General features: G+C 39.6%; 1 long non-coding RNA gene across 1 annotated transcript; it reads right to left on the reverse strand.

Moving 5' to 3' along the window:
- Positions 1–11,265: 11,265 nt before the first annotated feature.
- LOC131913113 (uncharacterized) lies at positions 11,266–12,188 on the reverse strand. Its single transcript, XR_009379815.1, has 2 exons — positions 12,136–12,188; positions 11,266–11,564 (listed from the first exon to the last, which is right to left on the reverse strand). It is a non-coding gene; the product is annotated as an uncharacterized LOC131913113 (long non-coding RNA).
- Between the last annotated feature and the right edge of the window lie 11,643 nt (positions 12,189–23,831).

Genomic DNA, 23,831 nt, shown 5'->3' on the forward strand with positions numbered 1-23,831 from the left:
ATTGGAGATGAGAACATAAGGGAACAGGATGGTCAAGCTGGAATAGGGATGGAGTTGAAGAGCAATGGAAGAGATACCATGATAGAGGGTGACATCATGGGGATAGAGAGAAACCAGGTGCTAGGGAAGTTCCCAGGAATCCCCAAGGATGACCCCAGCTTAGACTACTAAAAATAGTGGAATGGGTGCCAGAACTAAACTGGCTTACTCCAGTGATTAGATTGGTGAATACCCTAACTGTCATCATAGAGCCTTTCTCTAGTATCAGATGCAAGCAAATGCAGAGATCCAAAGCCAAACACTAGGTTGAACCCCAAGAGTCCAGTTGGAGAGAGAGAGAAAAGGGATGCTATGAGCAAGGGGCAACAAGATCATGATGGGGAAACATGCAGAGACAACCAAACAAAACTATTGGGAACTCATAAAATTTAGATCAACAGCTTGGAGCCTGCATGGGACTGGGCTAGGCCCTCTGCACAGCAAGACAGTTGTGTAGCTTTATCTACTGAAGGGGCCAGCTGGCAGTAGGATCAGAATCCATCCCTGGTGCATGAGCAAGCTTTTTGGAGTCCACTACCTATGATGGGACACCTCAAATAGCCTTGAGACAGGGGGAGGGCCTTGTATTTGCCTCTACTAAATGTACCTCCCCATAGGAGGCCTTACCTTCTTGTAGGAGGGAATGGGGGTGGATTGGGAGGGGAAGGCTGGAGGGGCAAAAGGAGGGAAGAGGGGGATGTTTGATTGGTATGTAAAATGAATAAAAAATTTTCTTAACAAAAAAATACTTTGGAAATACAAAAAAAAGATTGAATCTCTTTTATTGACTAAGCCAAGACAAAATAGCTTAAAATTAGAAAACTAGGGATAGATAAGATTGTCCCTGTTTTGACAAAAGTTTAATAAAATGTATAAATCTCTTTTAACAAATTTATAAATTTAAGCTCATTCATTTTAAGATCAGAAGCAAGATAAGAATGTGCATTATTACTGATACTATTTTTAAAATTGGCCAAGAAATTAAATGATTTAGAGAGATTACAGGTAAAGAGAAAAAGTAATCATGACTTCCAATGATATAAACATTTATATTGAAAAAGGTAACCTTAAAATTATATGAAGTGATAAAAGTGATAGACTGCATTTATGAATGAAAAATAATATTGCTTTAAACCACAAGTAACTGGCTAGGAGCTGTAATTTAATATGGCATGTCATTCAAACAGAAACAATTTACTCCCCATAAATAAAGGCATAATCAAAACTAGTACATAACTAGTATAGCACTCCTGTGATAAAAGGACAGACCTGGTCTCTGGTTCTGCTGACTAGGTTGTCACCCTCCTAGCTCAGTTTCTCTCAGAAGAGAGGGCAGGAATTCAAGGACAGAGTAGAGCACTATATGCCTAGTTGGTTTCTTTCCAGCTTTATATAGGTCATGTCTACTCGTAGTCTGTTTTGTGAACAACCTTAAAACACTGGGACTGTGCCCTCTAGCCACAAGCAAGCATGGCAGCTTCCATTGGTTCACTGGGCAGGTGTAAGATGGGAGGCTTCTTGACAGCAACACTGAATATTTGCTACATTTTATCTTCTATTTTCATTTAAATTGTTTTTTAAATTTAAATAGAGTTACATCACCCTCCTCCTTCATTTCAACTTTCTTGAATTATCACAAAGACCTTGGGAAATCTGTATTATAGTCTCAAGCTTCAGAAGAACCAAATAACTTGCTTAAGGTTGTGGAAATGGGGATGCAGGGGTTAAAGCCCACTCTGACATCACAGAAACACTATTTTCTATAACCATGCACCAATGGTCACACGGAAGCGGGTCATGGGGTCAATTCATGTCCTGATACATAAACTCCAGTGTGAGTGGAAAAGTTTGTACCCTAAAGAAGCCCAGCCAGGGATATTTCTGTGGGTTATTAATTATCCTTCCCAAAGTCTACCCTTCCAACATGATTTCCCCATTTATTCCATAATTATAGCAGAAAAATGACAAATAATTAATGAAACTCTTCCATGTGGAAAGCATAAGGGAATAAATTAAATAGTACTCTGAGTCAAAATTTAGTTTCCTATTTCATACTGAGGAGAATATTTTCTGTTCAGTCAACAGAAATGTTCACTCCAACATCTAATTAACCATTAAGTTATCATGTTAAAGACATAAATTAACATTTGGACTCAAAATGCTTATGGAACTCAAGAGTATGTTTAGAGTGCACTTTTCTTTCAGGAACTGTCCAACTTCGTATCACGCCAGCACCCTGACCTTGATTTTCCATCCCCCAGGACTACAAGAGAATAAAGGCAGGATGCTCAGTCATGCTGCTCATCTTATGATGACTGCTGGGTCTGGGGAACTGAGATAAATGAAAAGTAGCTAATTGAGAGCCTGAGGCATTTGCACAACACCTGCTAGGGGCTTGATTGTTTGATTGATTATTGATTGATTGCAGGGCAAGAGTAGGAGGAATATTAAATAATGAAGCAGCCATTCTCACTAAACTTAAGAGTTACAGTCTAATATGATTTCAATGAAGCTGCTCTTACGACATCTTGAAGGATATCTTTGGGTATTTTTCTTGACAGTTGATCCTACAGTTTTAGGATTCAAAAGTTTCTCCAGACTTAAGTCTTTATTATTTCCTCTGTTAACTCATCAATTCATATATTCATTCATTCATCCATCCATTCATTCATTAACTCACCTAGAAATATTCAATGCTATCCATTGGAGCTAACTTAGCAGTGCCAATGCTATGTTGCAAAGAAAAGTTGAGAAGGACATAGCAGTCCAGCTCATCTGCCCAGGCTGTCATAGGACCACTTTCATATTATTGTTTGTAAACAGATTAGTAACAGTGCCTTGTCTCTTTGCTAAGGTCAAGTGTAGTGTCTATTCCTATCAACTTAACAAACACATTAATCATTAATCTTCTGAAAAAAATTTGCTATTGATTTAAACATGAGTGGCTTCAAAAATCTTGGATATAGCTTCATTTTCCTAATGCAAAAACACTAAGAAATTGAATGGGTTCTAAGTAAGTTCTCCTGACTTCAGAAAGATGGACGAACACAGACAATTGCAGGCACTCCTTACTCCTCACTTGCATCTCCTTCACAGAAAGTTCTCAGCATCCTTGGCTCCTTCGGTGACTTCATCTTTTCTGGGAAAGCCTCATGTTCCCACCAGCCACTCAAATCCTTTGTAGCTTAGTATAAATAATAAATCGTTTAGTGTGTCTCCTGAAAGATAGAGTGAATACAGCCATTCCTGTAGATCATATGTAGTTGTGTTTAGTAACTCCTTTATCTTGTTTTTAGATTCAAATGTAAATCTATAGGCCTGACTATATTAGATACTCCTTATGAGCTGGAATTCACACATTTGATTCATTTTTCTATAACTGGAAGATTTAACCCAGCCAAAGCATTCACAGAGTCTGTCACACTACAACATATATCATTGTACTTTGCTCATATTTGTTCCTTATTACCCTCTTTTGGCTCCTACCTCCCACTGATTTCTCTTGATACCCTGAAACAGTCTCCCCTCTGCTTTCACATAAAACATTTTTTTTAAAAAAGTCTAGATTCCACATACCAGAAAAACATGTAATGTTTCTCCTTCTCTATTTTATTCTCTTTTTGTGTCCCACACATGGATCAAAGTGTCTTAAACATATAAGTGCCAGGAGTGATGTGAAGGGCAGGTTGGATATTAATAATAAAAGGCTTTGTTCAAATCCGACTTTTTCTTTTTTACAATTTCTTTGTCTTATTTTATTTTTATAAAATTTATTATAAAAATTAACACACACATGCACACACACACACACACACACACACACACACACACACCAAAATTAAACAGACCCACATCTATACGTCTCAATAAACTTCTATACAGTTAGAATAGTCATTTGAAACAGAAGCTATGGGGCTCAATCTATAAAGCTAATTGTTTCTCTAGGTGTAACTTGGTCCCAGATTTGAAATTTTGACTTCATTCCTCTTGGATAAAAACTCGGAATGATGTTGCTGTGTTGTAAGCAGTTCTACCCTTAATTTCTTGGGGAATCTCCATGCAGTTGCTATAGCGACTCCAATTTCTACTCATCCTCACCAACGCTTGTTAATTTTTTTCTATTTGAAAAATAATCACCCTAACAAGCATGATGTGATACCTCATTATATATAGTTTTATTCATATTTCCCCTGACAAATAATGAAACAATTTTTAAATACACTTCTAAAATACCAGTTTCATGACAGTGAGGTCTCCTTACAGACTAACTGAATCTTGTCTTTGAGATGTTCATAGAAACAGAGTTTGTGTACAGACAGCTGAACCCTTAGCAAATCCTTTTAGAATTTCTCTGTCAATCTGATAGGCATAGTATAAAAATTATCCAAACACAAGTGATGTTGTATATTGAATGCCAACACTACTAGACGGCAAGGTGCTTAAAGGAGTTATAGAGAAGATCCTTGTATGGTGTATGAGGATCTTCTGGAGAGGACTGATATGTGAGACAGTAACTAAGAAGATAAAATGACCCTAAATATTGCAGTGCCATCCAGGATGAGGCACACAGAGCACCACTCTATCTGAGCCAACTTGCTGTTACTGCTACAATCACCCGTGGACATGCCAGCTTCCTGAGCTTTTCAACATGGACTCACACCAGTGCCTCCCCAGGAGGCACCAGGGCCTCTGACTAAGGCTGCATCATTGATCCCTCTTTCTCTGAGGATTCCAGCATAGTAGACTCGGCAGTTAACTGTTTCCAGCATCCAGATGGCCACTGTGGGCTCTAGGTTCCAATTGTATAAACCAGTCCAACAGCTACATTTTTTTAAGAATATCATATAAAAGCTAAGCACTGGGTCATCAAAATCTATCCAGAGAAGCATCTCAGTATTATATGAATCAACTGCCAAGAAAATGCTATAGATTAGTCCAAAAAGTGGTAATACAGTATCTCAAAGTCAGCCATAGTGGCATGCTCCTTTGATCCCAATACTTGGGAGGCTGAAGTAAGGCAATTACTCAAAGTTCCAGGCCATTCCTGAATACATAGCAACACGGTGAGTTAAAAGCCAGCATTTTGAAACACAAAGAAAAAGAGTGCCACTTCAGTCCCATCTAGAAGATTCTTTTAAGTTTCAAGAGATTGTTCAGCAGGACAAGGCATACATTAGTTGTCTACATCACTCAGTAGAGCTGAACTCTTAAGAGATGTACTCTAGGATGACTGAGCCAAGGCATCATGCCCCTGGGGCTAATCTGACATGATTATTCATTAATTCAACAGAAGTTCCTGGTTTTTCTGAAAAATTATTTTGAATTGTGCCTTCTGGGAACCTGGTGTGTGGGAGGAAGCAACAGCTTGTGAATAACCTAGCATGTGCTGCAAAGAACTATGGTCATTGAAATGTCAGTCCTTGGTGATAGCCAAGGGCAACACATTGAAATTAAAGACGCCAAACATCTCTGCAGAAGGTGGTGTTTAAGTGGCTGTGCATTGCAGATCTGTTGATTTAGAAATCTCCAGATTTGATGGAATTTTCTGTCTTTTTTTGTCCCTCCTTCCTTTCTTTAAAACCTTTTAGAACATTCAGAGTGTGTGTGTGTGTGTGTGTGTGTGTGTGTGTGTGTGTGTGTGTGTTCATGTGTACAATTTGTGGAGGTGAGAGGACAGATGCTTGCATGTTGTCCGGTGTCTTGGTTCCACCAGGTAGATTCCTGGGGATGGAGCTCAGGTTATGCCTGGCACTACAAGAAACAAGCAAATAAGCACACCACACACACTCCCCCGTCTTCTCTCTCCCTCCCTTCTTCCCTTTTCTCTCTCCTTTCCCACACCAGTAGCATTGCACAGCAAGTGCCATGAGCAAGTGACTTTGCCTCCTTACTGTGAAAGCCAATTAGGAAGGATTGAAGGGCTTTGGCTACAATATGAGAGGGTTTTCAAAAACACCTGTTTTGAATATAAACAATTTGCCTTTTGATTGCTTTGGGTTTCCTGATAGTTAGGACATCTGTACTACAAAGTGTGACAACCAATAGAGAGAGTCTAGAGGATCATAAAGTGCCATCACTCATCCCAATGGCTCCCTCATAACTAAGGGGGCTTAAGCAGTAGGAAATCTGGACACTTGCATTCAGACTGCACAAATCATGTTTATTAGTAAGGCTATTAAAGATCATTGAAGGCTCCCATTTTGGAGAAAAATATTTTTCCTTGGCACCAAGAACCCAAGGTTGTGACTTGTGATCAGTCTGGCACAGGACATCAAAAATCCTGCCCAGAACATTTCTCACATCTTTTCTTGAAATGTTGCACTTAATAGGAACCATGGTGCCTCCCTTTCAAATTTGAAGCAATGGCCTGCCAAGAAAACCTCATAAATTTATGAGTAATGTGTGAGAGCAGAGAGGAAGCCTCAGCACTCAGTATGGCCTTTGTGAGTAGGAAATCAGGCAATCAGCACTCATGAAATGACTATGTAAGAGCAAAATTAACCACTTGGGAAATATGAACTGAGGTTCCTTAGCCAAGACCCACCATTAGGGCTAATTCAATACCCATGCGACTCCCAGAACCCCCAAGTGGATCTAAAGCAAACCCAGTGTTGTCAAGTGTTCACTTACCGCTGCTCCCAACAATGAATTTTAAATGGTTTGCAATCCCTGAGCTGTTCAGCTCTGGAATGTGACCCAGCTTAATCACCATCCACTTTACTAAAAAATAATGTAATAAAAGGCTAGGGGTGAAAGCAGTGTAGATTGCACAGTTTCTGACTATCACTGCTAGAGTAATTAGCGGGGGTTTCAGTCCCCTGCAATAAGTGGTTCTGTGACAAGAGGACACACTCCCAGGAGCATGCTTCTGGACCACAAACAGCTATCTATGACTTGGTATTTAGTTATACCTTGGTCTTCAAAATGAATTTAAAATGAGTAATTTCCAAGTTAATCAGATGGGGTGGATTTCATCCCTTTGGGCAATTTAAGAGTATAAATTTGTATTCCTGTACTTTAATGTTCTCTTGCTTTAGCTGACAGGCAGATGGAGGGCTGGAAAAAAAACCCACTAGTTTGTAATGAACCAGTAATGCAAAAGTATGTTGAAGAAACATAGATTTTTCTATAAAATTATATAACTTCAAACTTTAGCATTGTTATCATTTGTCTAAAACATAAAATACTTTTCTCCTTTATTTTTTATTTTATACTGGGATAATGAATAAAATTCATTGACACTAATGGCTTTCTGGCTTTTATTTAATTTCTAGGGTAAATTATTCATCATAAAAACAAATATAGAGATAATAGATGTATCCTATTACACATAAATTTGAAATGCTACTTTTGCTAAGAGGAATATATAATTCTTCTGAAAATATTACAGTCTCAAAATGTGTAGTTACAAAGCAAATTATTTTTAATGAATTGGGTATATTATACAAGTTAAAGTACTGTCTAAAAATGAATGGGTACATTTATCTTAGCCTAAGCGGGGGAAACCAGGTCGGGGAATCCATGAGCAGCACTTTTGAGTGGCTGCTGCAGTATGCTGTGGAGACAATCCAGCTCACATATCAACTATGTAACCAGAAAAGCTAAAACAGCCCAGTCTGGGTTCCTTCATCTCAAAAATCAGGCAACAGTTTCTTCTTAGAAGGTTTGTAATGATTAAGCACATTTTTTTTTTAAAAGACTGTAACTCAGAGAATTTTCCACATGGTAATTTTCCAATCACTGGCCCTTTAATGGATCGGAGACCAGCAAGAGTAGAAATGCAGAAGCCAATCCGAAAGCCAAGTTGGCAGTTCAGTCAAGAGCTGGGAATAGTCTGAGCTAGGCAAAGAGTGGAAATGAAGAGCTACAGATGTACTTGAGATGTATGAGTTTATAGGACTCAAAGTTTATTTGGACATGGGCTTCGCAACTAAGGGTCTGTAATACTATAAAACAGTCCCTGGTCTCTTTATTTTCCTTCATTTTAGATGTTTATTTCATTCTTAAATTTTTTTTCTAACCCTTAGTAACTACCTCCCCCACCCTTACTTTTAGCTGAAGACCTTGTTGCTGAGTCACAAAGGAAATTGAAGCAATCAGAAAAAAAGTCTGAACTCCTCAGCTACACCTGCCTACTCACCCCCTTCATCTGCACCCACATTCTCCATCATCCTGCTGTTACTGTGGTTACTACACAGGCCATCTCCAGCTGGGCCTTCAATATGTGCACTTACCTCCTTCCTGTCAACTAGCACCTCATTCTCATTAGTATGCAAAGATGGCACTTTTTTTTGCCTACTTAAAAACAAAATAAAACAAAACAAACAAATACACACACAAACAAGAACAACAACAAAAATCTTGTGGCCTCATTTTTCCCCATAGCTAACATTCCACTTTGTGATTTGCTTGGTTTCAAATGAAACTTCCAGGAGTCTTGCTGGAACTCCTATTCATTTAGTATACCTACTCCAATCAGATGCGCACCAAACTATAAAATACCATAGCCAGAAAGCTTCCTTAGGCATAGGTGTGAATGTCAGGCTGAGAACATGAGAAAGAACTTCAAGGAAGGTCATCACAAGGGAACTCACAGAAACAACTAACCTGACTCATAGAAACTCACAGACTCTGAAAAGACAGCCAGGGAGCCCACATGGGACCACCCTAGGTCCTCTACATACGTGTGACAGTGTGTAGCTTGGTTTATCTTTGGGACTGCTAGCAGTTGGAGCAGGGTCTGTCCCTAAAGCTTTGGCTGGCTTTTGGGAATCTATTCTGCATACTGGGTTGCTTCGCCCAGCCTTAATACAAAAGGAGGAGCTTAGTCCTACCTCAACTTGATATGCCATGCTTTGTTAACACCCTTGGGAGGCCTGCCCCTTTCAGAACAGAAACAGATGGGAGGCAGGAGGAGGGGATGGGAGGAGAAAGGGGAGGGGAAACTGTGGTGGGAATGTAAAATAAATGAAAAAAATAATATAGAAAGAAAAAATGTGAAACCCTTAGTCATAATAGATCACACAAACTGCTGTTTCCAAAAAGCAATCTAAGCTTTTCTTGCAGATTGGCTCTGATTGACTTGCTGTATAATATAGTTGCGAACCGTTTTTGGGGGGAGATGAGCACTGGTGTGAAAATTATAACCACTGTTGTTTTCTTTATGCCAGGCTTATGCTAGGCCTTTCTGATCATCTCAGAATGCCAAGCACTAACAAGTAGTTGCATCAGGGTTATTTGTGAAGGAAACATACGTGCCCCCATCCTGTTAGAATCAGCACAAATATAAAAAGCAATAAAGATAACATCAATCATTTAAAAAGGAGAATTCAGAACCTATGGTTTGAAGAGTGAAGAGAAGGGAAGAGAAGGGGGTTTAGAACAACTGATTTCCTATAACTATTTGTCTTAGTCAGAATGTGTCTCACACTCTAACAGATGAAGGCCGACCACAGTACAGTGCATAAAGTAAATGAAAAGAGACTGATTACAACTAAATAAGTTTTGAGATCAGAGTTATAAATGTCACATAAATAAATGTGCCAGAAGAACACACTTTATCTGGGAAATAATGATTTTAATGAAACAAATAAATGGTAAAATAGCCTTACGTGTTTACGATGATAGGTCCCATCAATAGATACACTTCCATTTTACTAGGGATTCAAATATCTACTTATAAATCAAAAGTGACGACTTTGTTAAAGGGATTTGGAGTGCATTGCTCTTCAAGAAAATGAATTTATTCATAATATACCACAACTGCCTTCTGCTGGATTAAAAACAGTATTGTTATTTGGGTTGGAATAATAGCAAGGACCTCAGTGTGAAAAAAACTGGAATGTTTATATATTATTTAAAAATAACATTTAATACAGTGAGCCAGGTTTTGGATGAAGCAATAAATGTATGCTAGAAAATGTTCTATTAAAATAATAACGAGTTTTCCTCTGAGCTCTGTACAGTGACAGTACCAATATCTTTAGCCTTTTAAAAAAGTAGTTAATATATTCATTTGTGTTGATAAAACATTGGTTTTCTTCTGTGTTCAGATCAAATGGGCACATAGAACACACTAAGTACAATAATGAAAATCATCTAAAAATAACAAATTTAAAATTTTCCATTCCTCATGAAACAACCCAATAATATCTGCATGCTGTCATCCGAATGCCTTTTTGTGGTCTCTCCTCCAACCGCACCATTTAAACACTGAGACTCTAACCCCCAAGGTGATGGTTTTAGGAATGGGGCTATCTGAAATACAACTAGGTATTGAGAGTAAAGGCCTCAAGCCCCTTTGAGAATAAGTGTTATGAAGGAGCCTGAGGGAGTTTGTATGCCCCTTTGAGGATGGAGTGAAAAGACATTGTATACATGGAATAGCCCTGTCTAGACTCCAAAGCTGTGGGTGCTTTTGTCTCTGACTTCCAGCCCATAGGACTGTGATATATCAATATTCACTGGGTATAAGCCACCAGCTCATGGTATTTCATGACAGAAGCCCCTCAAATCTAAGACACTGTGCGTGTCCTGACCACAATGTGCACACTATTCAGCTACTGTCTGTTTAGGGCTGCACCAGCCCATATTGAAGAAATTAATACCCCCTGGCTGTCCAGCACTAGAAACAAAACTAATCCACGCTGAAATATGCTGGGAACAAAAACAGTCACATCAAATTTTGAAGACATTATCATAAGAAGAATGCAAAATATCTCACTAAAGAATTCTGGAGTTCTAACCAGACTGCAGAGAGCAAGAAAGAACATTCCTCCCACTACTAGAACAAAAAAGGTGTTGGAATAAGTTCAAATTGATGAGTTATCTTACAGTCAGGGAACTGGGGTTGCAGAGCCAAACTAATCAGAAGAAAGACCCTGCAAGGAGAGAAAGGACTGAGCTCTTTCTCAGGAGGTACCCCAACAAGCAGCAGCCAGCTGACTTAAGCTGAGACTATGATGAAGATTCTGTATTGGCCGGCAGAGCAATTCAGAATTCATGAGGGTTTCAAAAATATTGCAGCCCCCAGGTTCTCAAAGAAAGGACTGTGGCGTGAGAAGAAAACGCTCATTTAAGTAGAAACCCAAGAACAGGAGAGCAATCCCCCTGCAGGAAGGCTAAGGAGCAAGAAGCATTTGTGAGATGGTATTGTGTTCCCCGAAATATTGTGCAACCTAACAAACTTATCTGGGGTCAGAGACAGAACAGCCACAATATTAAACATAGAGGATAGGCAGTGGTAGCACATGCCTTTAATCCTAGCATTCCAGAGGCAGAAATCCATCTGTTCAAGGATACAGCCAAGCATGGTGACTCACGCCTTTAATCCCAGAAAGCGAGCCTTTAATCCCAGGGAGCGAGGCAGAAAGCAGAAAGATATATAAGGTGTAAGGATCAGAAACTAAAGGCATTTGGTTGGTTAAGCTTTTAGCTGGTTAAGCTTCAGGCTTTCGAGCAGCAGTTCAGCTGAGAGTCATTCAGATGAGGACACAGAAGATTCCAGTCTGAGGAAACAAGACCAGCTGAGAAGTTGGCCAGGTGAGGTTAGCTGTGGCTTGTTCTGTCTCTCTGATCTTCCAGCGTTCACCCCAAAAACTGGCCTTAGGTTTGATTTAATTAATAAGACCTTTTAAGATTCCTGCTGCACATTTGAGCCCTCTTTCTTCAGTTAGAGAAGCAGTGTGTGGCAGGGAGGGACACAAACACTTCCATCCTGAGAAGGGCTGGTGAGGGAAGAGAACTGACTCCTGAAGAGGGAACAGGAGTACACGGGAGGATTAAACAGCCAGGAAAGGATCAGAAGAACTAGGAGGGCCTCATCTGACAGCCAGAAATGTGGTGCCTGCCTAGGCTAAAACACACCATCACATCTCTTCACCAACATGATGTTGATGGAAAGAGGTTTCCTTTGGGCATGACGTAGCTGTTGGCCATCACTGAGTACAGGTTGCTATGATAACCTAAGGAATGTTTAGTCTCTTGTTCATGACAGCGAGGCAAGCAGAACAATTCAGTGATAGGTAGGTCTGTAGTGATGGCAATGGACTGTTAACACCCCCTAGTTAAAGGAAGGGGGTGCTAGGGGATTCTCACCTGGGATCTTAGCATTTCTCACTCCAGCCACCAAGATGCATGTGTGAGGTACTGGAGAATGTAGGAGATGGAATGTTAACTGAAGGCAAGGTTCTATGATACAGCTTTTATGATGTCACCACTCATTATGGGTGACAGAGTAGGGACTTTCAGTGATTCACCATAGATTACCTCTCCTTTGCTCCTTCTGCTTACAGCCCAATAAACTCACTGGATTATCAAAATAATCTGAGTGGAATCATTGCCTTAGTCTGTCTTCGATGTCCTAGCTAAGATAAACAAAACTTTGTTCACATATCCTCAGGAAAAAAATACAACAAATAAGCAAACCAGCTTTAGGTAACAGTAGTATTCACAATGATATTCTCTGCTGAATAACTTAGGAGAAAACACCTAAGGCTGAAGGCACAAAAACACGGATGTGGTAAGGAAGTCAATCCCTTTTCTAAATACGAGATATCACTGTAAGAATTCAAAGGGAGCATTGAGCTCAATTATAAAGACAGGCTTAAAGTTTTGTCCAAATTCTACACATATAAAGGCCTAGTAGCTAGAAAAGTATACCATTTCCAGAACAAATTGTATATATCACCCAAGAAGCTTAACAACTATCAAAATCAATCAGATACGGCACACTTACTGGATTTACAAATAGGTATTAGTCATGTAGTCCAGGTCCTAGTGGACACAGTAATCAACATACAAGACCAATTGAGAAATTTAATCAGAGACCAAAAAAACCAGTAAGAGGTATTCAAGTGAGAATTGTAGAAAAATATTTAAAGGAGGGATACGACATGGGTTGGAGAGAGACCTTAGCGGTTAATAGCACTTGTTGATCTTGAAGAGGACTCAGGGTCAGTTCCCAGCACCCACATGGGGATTCATAACCATCCCTAATTATAGTCCTTGTAGATGGGATCCAATGCCCTTTTCTGGCCTCCATAGGCTCTACACACACATGGTCCACTTACATGCATATATGCAACACACACATATAAAATAAATCTTTCTAAAAAATTAATGTGTACTCACAAATGTCCATGAGTAAATTCAACACATCCAAAGAAGAAATTGGTGAACTTGAAGATAGGCCAGTAGAAATTGATCTACCTGAAAGAACTTAACCTATCCTGAAATTGATCCATATGTCCTTGGCCACAATCAAGTAACATACACACATAATTAGACCCACAAAGAAAAGAGAGATCTTTGCAGAAAAAAACTCATTATAAAATAGCATAAAAGTAAGAGCTATTTTTTTTTTTAAGATTAAGGTCCCATAACAAAGAACAGGTCTCCAGACTCCAGAAAACACCAAGCAGAAAATTATCAAGGAGAAAAGAGATTCACCTCCATGAGTACACCGTGATCAAACAGGTGAAAGTCAAATTCCAAAAGAAAAGCTCAGTGGCACACAGATGTCACAGCCACGTCACACTCAGAACAGCAAAGCTGAAAACTGAAACAGGTTCGCAGCGAAGAACAACAGCCGCACCAAGCTGGGGCTCAAGAGCCTGGTGAGCAAGGGCACCTGGTGCACACCAAGGGCACCAGCGTCTTCGGCTCGTTCAAGCTCAGCAAGAAGGCGGCTTCCGGTGAGGTCAAGCCCAAAGCCAAGAAGACAGGGAGCTGCCAAGGCCAAGAAGACTGCAGCCAAAGCCTTCTTGAGCACGGCCAGGGACACGTCGCTGCGCTCCTTAGAGCTATAGGTCAGGAACATAGAAAGGGAAGCATGAAAAAGAAGAGAAACTGCTTAACGGAGCAAGGAAGGGGGCTGAATAGATACACGTGATAAAAGCCGATGAAGGAAACGATATTGGGGTGCCAAGCAGAAGGAGGCGGAGGGGTAAGCTTTAGGGCAATAGGTAAGGGGACAAATGAGAATGAAGTATATTGACATACATGCATAAAAATATCATAATGAGAGGGCTCAGATATAGTTCAGTTGGCAGCAGGCCTGCCTATAATAAATGAATTCCCAGGCTTATGCTGCAGCATTGTATACATGCCTGTAATCTCAGAAGTGAAGAGGTAGAGTCAAGAGGATCAGAAGTTTAAGGTCATCCTTTGCTACAAAGTGAATCTAGTCCAATTTGCCTGAACCCATGTGTAAAAACAAAATAATACATTTATAAAAAGAAAATGTCATAATGAACCCCATTACTTTGCATACCAACCTTTAAAAAAAAACAATTAAAATATATAAAAATGAAGTTTTAAAAGTCAAACAACAAAAAATGGATAAGGAAATTATTTTGCCTACATTTTGTAATTTGTTATATATTCTATAAATAATTTAAAAAGAGGAGTTAGAAAAAACAAGAGTTTATGACAAAAGAATGTCTTTAATGTTCTAAAGAATAAAGCAAAGCCATTACAGGAAATACAGATGTCATAAAAACATCTTCAAAACCAAAACATATATTTAAAAAAAAGGACAGAATTCATTGCCAGCAAACATAGAAGACATTAACTAGCTGTCTCTCTGTCTGTCCATCCATTTGCACACTTACATGCACATACATTTCTGCAACACAGGAGACTCACCCCAGGGATTCATACATTATCATGAGCTCCACCAGAGAACTAAATTTCCAGGCATACAAGAAATTTTTAGTATGCTTCTCTGACCATACTTATGAGACAGAAATCTGAACTGATGTAAAAAAAATATATAGGAGTGTAATAGGATGGAATTTTAAAAACTATTTCTTAGATTGAACACGTCTGAAAAACCACAGGCAATATATGGAAAAAGTCACAGCAGTGCAGGTTGAATTTGCAGACATGTTAGGTGAGTGGCATTCACACCACACATGGACAGGAAGACTTATCCTATGATGCTGATGCTATGTGGTGTTTTATGTGATTCCTGGTTGTTCAGGAAAGTCTGTCATGAATTTTAGAACATAAACAATGAAACTGTAAAGGAAATAAGACAGAATCACAAACAATTCTCAATACGAAACAAAACAAACAAGCAAATAGAAAAGATTACAAGGAACAAAGAACCAATTGAGAGCTGGCGAGGAGCCTCAGAGGTGAAGAGCGTGCACTGCTCTTGCAGAGGACCCAAGTTCAGCTTCTAGCACCCTTGTCGGCAGCTCTAAATAGTATATAACTCGCTGGGCGGTGATGGCACACACCTTTAATCCCAGCACTCGGGAGGCAGAGCCAGGCGGATCTCTGTGAGTTCGAGGCCAGCCTGGGCTACAGAGTGAGTTCCAGGAAAGGCGCAAAGCTACACAGAGAAACCCTGTCTCGAAAAACCAAAAAAAAAAAAAAAAAGTATGTAACTTAGCTCAGGAAATCCATCTAACATGCTTTTCTACACCTCAACAACACACACACATACACACACACACACACACACACACACACACACGCAAGGGGAGCGGGGAGAAAGAGAGTGATGGGGGTGTGGGGAACAAATGGTGAGAGAACATCTGGAGAGGGCTAGCAGCTGTGAGGTTGTCAGTCTCAGAGATGGAGATGCCAGGCTCTGGGGATGGAAGAAGTAGACCACTTTGCTTGTGCCCTCTTCAAGTTTCTGATGAAAGGATTGCAGGATGGACTAATGAGAAACTGTTGCTTAAGGAATATATATATAAGTTTCATGGTAGAGCACTTGCCTAGCTTGTATGAGACCCTAGGTTTTGATCCCCAGAACCACAATAAACAAACAAACAAATGAATGAATAAACCCATTGTTTGAACATAATTTATTACATAGTAACATGCATTTCAAGTATTTGGTTTTCATTAAGTTTTAAATTTAAAAAACAACAAAAAAAAAGAACTTTCAAAATTTAAAGTATTCAAAAAACTGCTTCAGATAAGGCTATAGGAAGGAACACATGGGCCACCCAAGACACACTTGAGAGGTTACCGGAAGAATATGGTTGCTTGCATCCTTATCTTCTGCTGACTAGGTCCTTGCATTGTATAAGTAAATAGACGGGATGCTAACCACATTGACATTGTCACTGGCTGCTTTAGTGAAGAGAAAGTGTGAAAAGATAATTGGACAGGCTTGATTTATGTGAGGATAAAGGAGTGACTCAAGGATTCTACCTTAGAATAACCATTATGAGGAGAGGCTTCGGGGTCAGACAGACTCTCTTCCCAGTTATTCTATTTTCTCACTGCCAGACTCATTTCTTCCTCTTGCTAAGATGGTGTCTCCATATGTGCTCTTGAGACAATACAATTTAACAGACACGTTATAAGAATTTGGCTTACAGAATCAAAGGAGATGAAGTTCGTAAGACTACCCTGCTTTTCAAAGAAGCTGCCATTCTGGAACATTCATGGGACCACTTTGGTTAGTTATCTAGCAAGACACAATAAGATGAGTCAATTTTAAGGAACATGAGAGGTGATACAAAACCTATGAGGTATGAGCCACATTTCATTGAAGATAGACAATAGGTAGTCCAGCCCAGGGGTATGAAGGGAACAAAGGAAAATAGTCTTGCCTTCGTCAGTTTTCTGCCACTTAGTGCTCATAGATGAGGTGGTTTGGATGAGAATGATGATACCTGTGACTGGGTGATTAAGAAAGGAGACAGGCTTGCTTCGGCTCTCAGTTCTGCAAGGCCAAGCATGGCACCAGGATTAACTAAAGCTTCTATGAAGGCTTCACAGCAAGACAGTAGAAGGGAAGGTGGTAGGTGCGGAACAGACACTATAACAGGAAAAGAAGCCAAAAATTGAGCCCTGGAAGCCAACACTACTCCTAACAGCCTGACTCTCCCAGTAACCAGCCCACAGTCTGCTTTCCCAGGAACCATCACCGTCCCTGGAGAGCAGCAACTTCATAGGGAAAGATAAGATACCTTTTTAATGACCCAGCTACCCTTTAGAGGCTCTATAGCCTCCCAGCACACCATAGATCAAACCCAAACATGCAAATGTTCGGGAGGAGATGGGCCATATTCACCCATGGCAAGGTTTGAATGAGATAGTAGCAAGTTTCTGACAGCATTGCATCTCCAACTCAAATTTTTGGGGCAGTTAAAAAACACTGGGAGTTTCTGATTTGGAAAGTGAATTCTGCTGCTCAGAAGAACGTGCTCTGTATAAAAATCATTTCCTTGTGGAACTTTCTAGTCACACACTACTCAAAGGCTGAATATTAAGATATTAAGAAAATCACCTTGTAAAATTTTACATTGTTCTAATTGCTTCATGCTTTTCAATCACTAGGCAATGAAAAGTGATGTGTCAGTACAAATGTCATTTAGTAAATGAAGGCCTTTTTTGAGAGAGAGACCGAGAGACAGAGACAGAGAGACAGAGACAGAGACAGAGAGAGAGAGGTGTCAAAGCTTTGTTATGGGTATTATTCCAGGAATGTGTGGAGATGGATCTCATGTGCGATTGGGCCCTGGAGTTCATCAAGTCAGGGCAGGGGAGTGATAAAAACTTCCTGGGGGTTCTGCAAACTATGCATCTCATCCAGCACCTGCCACTCTACCCGCCCTACCCTGGGATGACCAATAAACTCTAACCAGCATCTTTCATGAGGTCAGGTTTGGAGGAGAGGATGGTTCATTACTGATATTCAGGACATGGTTCATGCTCAGGTGAAGCACAACTGGCCTTGGATTTGTGATCAGATACAACACATGATCACCTTGCATAGGCATCAGAATAAGTTTTCCTATGGTTATATAAGATGAAAATCACAGCAAGATCTGTAACAGGCAGATGATGGGTAGATGGTTGTGCTATTTTATAACACTGAATAAAGATGACAATACAGACTTATATACCCATAAGTGCCATCTTTTTACAAAACAAAAGTAAGGAAATTAGAGCAGATTCTTTTCCGGATGAGTCAGTTTTTGGTAAAGAGAGTAACTTTTTAATGATCAATAAGAGGTCAGAAAAATAGGATTTGCATCTAATACAGTCAGTAGCCAAAGCTCTGGGCTCTGGTAACTGCAAACATTCCAAGCATGGCTTAGGAACAAGCACTTCATTTTTCATTCCCAATGTGAGAAGTGATTGACACAGAATTGCTCCTCTATCTTCCTGCTACACAACATTCTGTTGGAGGGTAAATACTACGTGTGAGTATTTGTTTATTATTCTGTGAACTGATTTTTCAGATTATGATGTGCATTGGGTGCGATGCTGGCTGTAGGAAATGCATTCACAAGCTGCACTTCCTGACTGGAGGTGTGATGGCTGTTCTCGATTGTCAGCTTGACTACATCCAGAACGAACTACAATCCAGAAAAGGAGGGCACACCTGTGAGAGATTTTACTTGGGTGAATCCACTTCTAGTCTGGACCTTTGAGATAGGAAGACACACATCTTTAAATCGGATCTCGAGGCAGGAAGGCACAACTTTTATCTGGGCCACACCTTCTGCTGGAAGCCTGTACAAGGACATGGAAGAAGGAAGCTTTTGCTTTTTGTCTGATATAGCTTGCCTTACTAGCACATCCATTCCTTCCCTAGCATTGAAGCCTGTATCTTGGGGATCCCAGCATACACTGAAGACCTCCCTTGTGGACTGAGAATCTACTGGATTACTGGACTTTCTGTTCACAGTTACGCACTTTTTGATTGGCTGGACTGTAAGTCATTCTGAGAGAGAGAGAGAGACAAAGAGAGAGAGAGACAGAGATTCATTCTATAAGTTCTATTACTCTAGAGAACTGGTTCTCAACCTTCCTAATGCTGTGACCCTTTAATACAGTTTTTCATGTGTAGTGGCCCCCAACCATAAAATTATTTTCATTGCTACTTCATAATTGTAATTTTGCTACTGTTATGAATCATAAGGTAAATATTTTTTGGAGATAGAGGCTTGCCCTAAAGGGTCATGACCTGCAGGTTGAGAACCACTGCTCCAGAGAACCCTGACTAATACAGGAGGTATTTCCATTCTAGGTGGATTGAAGTATTGAGAAGTTCTGTATACAAAAGCTAAAAAAAAACCATAAATATGAGTACAAAATAATACTATATAAAGTGTTGTGGGAATGTCAGTAGTTTGGTGAACCCATCATGCCAAAGGTTAGAGAAGTGAGTGGCAGAAATAAGCAGAAACTTCTAGAAAAGGACTTATGTGGTGAGTGAACAGAGATGTTAAGAAAGGCATGGAGCTTATTAAAATTTCAAAGGGGAGGTAATTTTAGATTCCAGGGATTGAGGAGTTAGATCATTCAAAAGGCTTTGAGTTGTGAGTAACAGAAAATAAAACTGACTAAACGGAGCTTAAACTGTAAGTGACTATTTTATCACGTGACAAGCAATGAGAAGTAAGGTATGCCCAGGGTTAGTTAGCCCAACTGCTCAATGCAATTGTGGTCCAGACAGATATTTTTGTCCCTTTTCTTCAGTCTCTTCAAGATAATTCGTGTCCAGAAAATTGATCATTATTTACTCCTTGGGGCAGGAGTCACCTTGTCTAAATGTATGTCTCCAGGAGACCAATATCAAGACAAAAAGGATACTGCTGGTAAAATGTGAAGTGGGTTAGAGTGGTAAGAGGCAGACCTACCATTGGTGCCTGAAGTACGAGCCAAAGTAAAAATACCCCCTTGTTGAATGGCTATAGGATTGAGAAGATGTTGATAGAAGGTACTATTTAAATTTGACAGCAGCCAGGTCATATAACCCATGTAAATTTTACCTTTAATGAGTGGAAAGCAGTTGGTGGATTTCAACAGTAGATGGAGGATTATGAAGTTATTATGGCAAACTAAGATAGCTCTAGAGTGGGCAAGGTTGGAAACCTTGATGCAGTTTGCAAGGAGTTACAGGGCTTCTGATCAAAGTGGGAACTGGAGCAGTTCTGGATGAGGTGGGTGGCCTTTTGGATGGCAGCATCGTAGAGATGGTGGAAGACTTCATGATAACTCCTTCATGTAGTCTATGGGCTGAAAGACAGTATGTCATGCCAGCAAAGACAACCAAGAAAAATGACTTGTGATGAAAGATGGGTTTGGGGATTTGTTGAAGGCAAGAAAAAAAAAGGCACAGTCAGGTGGTGGACATTTTCTGGGACCAGGTCTGGACAGCATACCAATTTGTCCTTGGTGCCTACCACAGATCATTATGCACAACTGTATTGATTGATGCTTCTCGTATGTAGTCTGACATACTGCTGATTTAAAACTGAGCTCTCATTAATTATGGGCTAATAGAAAATGCTTAATTTTGAAGCCATGGTTTCTCACTATTCATGGTTGATTAATCTTTTATGTGTTCCTGCAAATTTATGGATCTCATTGAAGTAAAATCAATCGTGCTGTTGGTAATGATAACTGATAAAATGCCTCATGACACAGTGGCACCCTGAGTTTGTATTAATCATATCAGAAACCCATATATTTGAAAAAGAACAATGCATGTGGGTACCCAACTCATCGTTCAGTATATACATACTATATGTAGCCACAGACTGCTTGAAAAACTCCACAGACCTTAGAGGCCCAAAGTCCTCCATGTGACACCTCTTAGCTTGATGGATCAGCTATCACATCATATGTGGAAATCTTAGGAAGCCACAGAACTATCTCCTGTTTAAAGACTGAAATAGTGTGTAAATTTCAAAATCCTGTCAAGTTAAGACGTTTAGTGGGTGGTATTTTGATACTCTATGGGAGAATGTTCTGTCCATGCATGAATTTCTATGAGAGCTAGGCAATGGCACATTGCTATCACACTGATGAGAATACTCTTATGGATCTCCATAATCAATGCTCCTCCTGGAGACCCAGAGCTCTTTCTGCTCAAGGTTACATCTCTCTTGTAGCATTTGTCTCTCTATTTTAGAAGTCATCCATTCCTGGGGTCATCTCTGCTGTGATTTGAATGTGGTTTGTACTCAAGGGTTTTTGTACTGAAATGTGGGGCCAATTGATGAGAACTTCTAGCTTCTCAAACTATGACCTAAATAAACCTCTTTTCTATATATTAGCAAGCCTCAGTTATTTTATTATTACTTTGGTAATTGAACTAATAAACCGATTTTCAATGCCTTATATTGAAAAAAAAAATCTGATTTCAATATCATACTTCCACACTTCCACAGGACTTTTTTTTTTTAACTGCATGGTCAAATTAAAGAAATCGTCGAACAATTTAGGACAGTCTCATATTCTCATCAGCAAAGCCTAATTCCACAACTTTACATTGATGCTTATTTGTTATGTAAAATATTCATTATCTAGTTTAATAATTAATGCAAATTTCCTACAGTGTATTTTCATATTGTGTTACAGGGATAAAGCATTATAATGTAACAAAACAAGAACAAAAATGGTTTCTAATTGCTAAATACGTATTTAACACCCTCTCCTAATATTGAAATTAACTGCTTTGTAATTAAATTCTCAATGAAATCCTTCTCAAAATCTTACATTGTTTGAAAAGCAACGCATCAGTTATCTTTTTTTTTAAATGTGAAAGTGGAACATATAGGACAAACTATAATGCTATCCGCGTAGGTAAGATGTTTTAATAGTCACAGTTGGATTGGTTCCACCAAAGTGGTATTTGTAATGCTCCGTGTACTTTCTAAACTGAGTGAATTGCCTTTAATTCATGCTTTTAATAATATACATGGGCTCCTTATTGACTAAAATACAATGAGTTCAATTTAGGTAATAATATTTTTAAATTTTTCACAAATCCCCATATAGAAAGTTAAGTGAAGGCAGACCTTAGTATATCACTTGTCTCTTATAAAGCATGAGAATCATCTAGAAAGATAGACAGTGAATTTTTTTCCAAGAAAGTCTGGCACATGGGAGAGAATCATTCATCTAGTGATGCCCTAACAAAAGGGAGTAAATAGTGATCACAAGACTGGAACTGGAGCCAAGGTAGCTAAAACAACCACCTTTGGCCTTTAGGGTTTCTTACCCTGCTAATGGAGGCCAAAATACAAAGACTCATAAAATGCTTCCAAATACTGTTTGTCTGAAGAGCTCATTTTCCCTGCATTTCTGAAGCGGTGGCAGGTTCTAAAGGGAAGAAACCGGAAACTTGGGGCTGGAGAGACAGCTCAGAAGTTAGGAGCACTTCCGGAGTTCTACTCGCAGCACCAGCGTGGTAGCTAACGTTATCCATTAACTCCAGTTTCAGGGGATGACACCCTCCTCTAGCCTCTGTGAGTACTGCGTGTATGGTACAGATATACAATGCAGACAAGACATCCACACATATAAAATAAAAATAGATAAACTTTCTATAAAAGTTTAAAAAAAGGAAACAGTGAAGCTGAATGAAAATGAGTTGAGGAATGCAACATAGTCCTATGTGATAAATTCTAGCCACAGCTATGAAATCTTTGCATGCTACAGCCACATCTTGGTGCCTGATTACAGTTCATAAAGGGCTGTTCCTTTCATGGGTTAAATAGGAACAAAGGGAAGAAAGAATTTCACTCTCTTTACCCTGCAGGGCAGGCTGAGTGGGCACCTCCATATCTGGTTACTTTCAAGCAGTTAAAAGGTCCCCCAGTAACATTTATAAAAATTTACAAACTCTCGTGATAACATTGATATTTAAAATTATACCATCCCATTAGGGTAATACGTTTCTCCAAAAACGTGAAAACCCCCAATGAGGGGTGCCACATCAGAGTAGTCATGATCATTAATTACTCATCAATACTATGACAACTTCTCCCCTGCGGCAATCACTGGGAAGCACGACCTCCGAGGAAAGTGGGAATCAGAAAGCGATGTTTCTCAGCTTCTTATGATTTACTAGGAGGAAATATCTCAGTGCCAGTTGGAAAAGCAGGATTGCAGCTAAGTAAAGATGTCCAACATAGAGATAAAAATTCAGAGTTGTTGAGAGTGGATGAAAGAGGAAAGTGGGGGCAGCTCAGGTATATTAATACTTTAAATTATGACACCGTGTTCTCTCCCTGAATATATAAACTCACTACATTCATCACTTGCTATTAGGAAGTACAATAAAATAAAGTTGAGTGAAAGGTTTACACGATGGAAGCAAGCCTGGTAATACCTTGAGCCATTTCTCTTCTTGAGCTAGGATTCTAACAGTGAAATAGGTTTTAGTGTGTGTGTGTGTGTGTGTGTGTGTGTGTGTGTGTGTGTGTGTGTCTACATATGCATGTCCATTCATGGGTGTTTAAGCAAGAAGTTGATGATATATCTTCTGCTATTTCTCTCATTACCTTTTTTTTTTTTTTTTTTTTATTGCAGAGTCTCTCCTCTCACTGAATCTGAACTTACTGTTTTGACAGACTGGCTGGCCATCGTGGCCCTGTGACCCTCCCTGCCCTATGCCTCTAGCAATGTGGTTATAGACACACGTTGCCATGTTTGGCTTTACACATGCATGCTGTGAATTCAAGATCAGGTCTTCCCGACTGCACAGCAGCTCTCCTTGTTAAGCCATCTCCCCAGCCTGAATTGCATGGTAATTAAAAAGAAAATATTTAGGCACTAATACATCATGAAACAGAAACCCTAAAACCTTTCCCACTAAAGACATTTCCTGACATGGTAAACCAAAACTTAAATTCCAAGCCTCACAAAATGTGAAGCTAAGGGCTTGAGCCTAGGCTAGCAATGACCTTTCAACCTAAGGGACACCTCTCTAAAGAGGAAAACCAGAAATAACTCACATACCTCCAAAGAACTGTGTGGCGATTTGCCGTGGAATAGGTCAGTGGAAAGAAAGAAAAACAAAA

Source organism: Peromyscus eremicus, chromosome 6 (assembly GCF_949786415.1).
Source record: "Peromyscus eremicus chromosome 6, PerEre_H2_v1, whole genome shotgun sequence".
In the NCBI taxonomy this organism is placed as follows: domain Eukaryota; kingdom Metazoa; phylum Chordata; class Mammalia; order Rodentia; family Cricetidae; genus Peromyscus; species Peromyscus eremicus.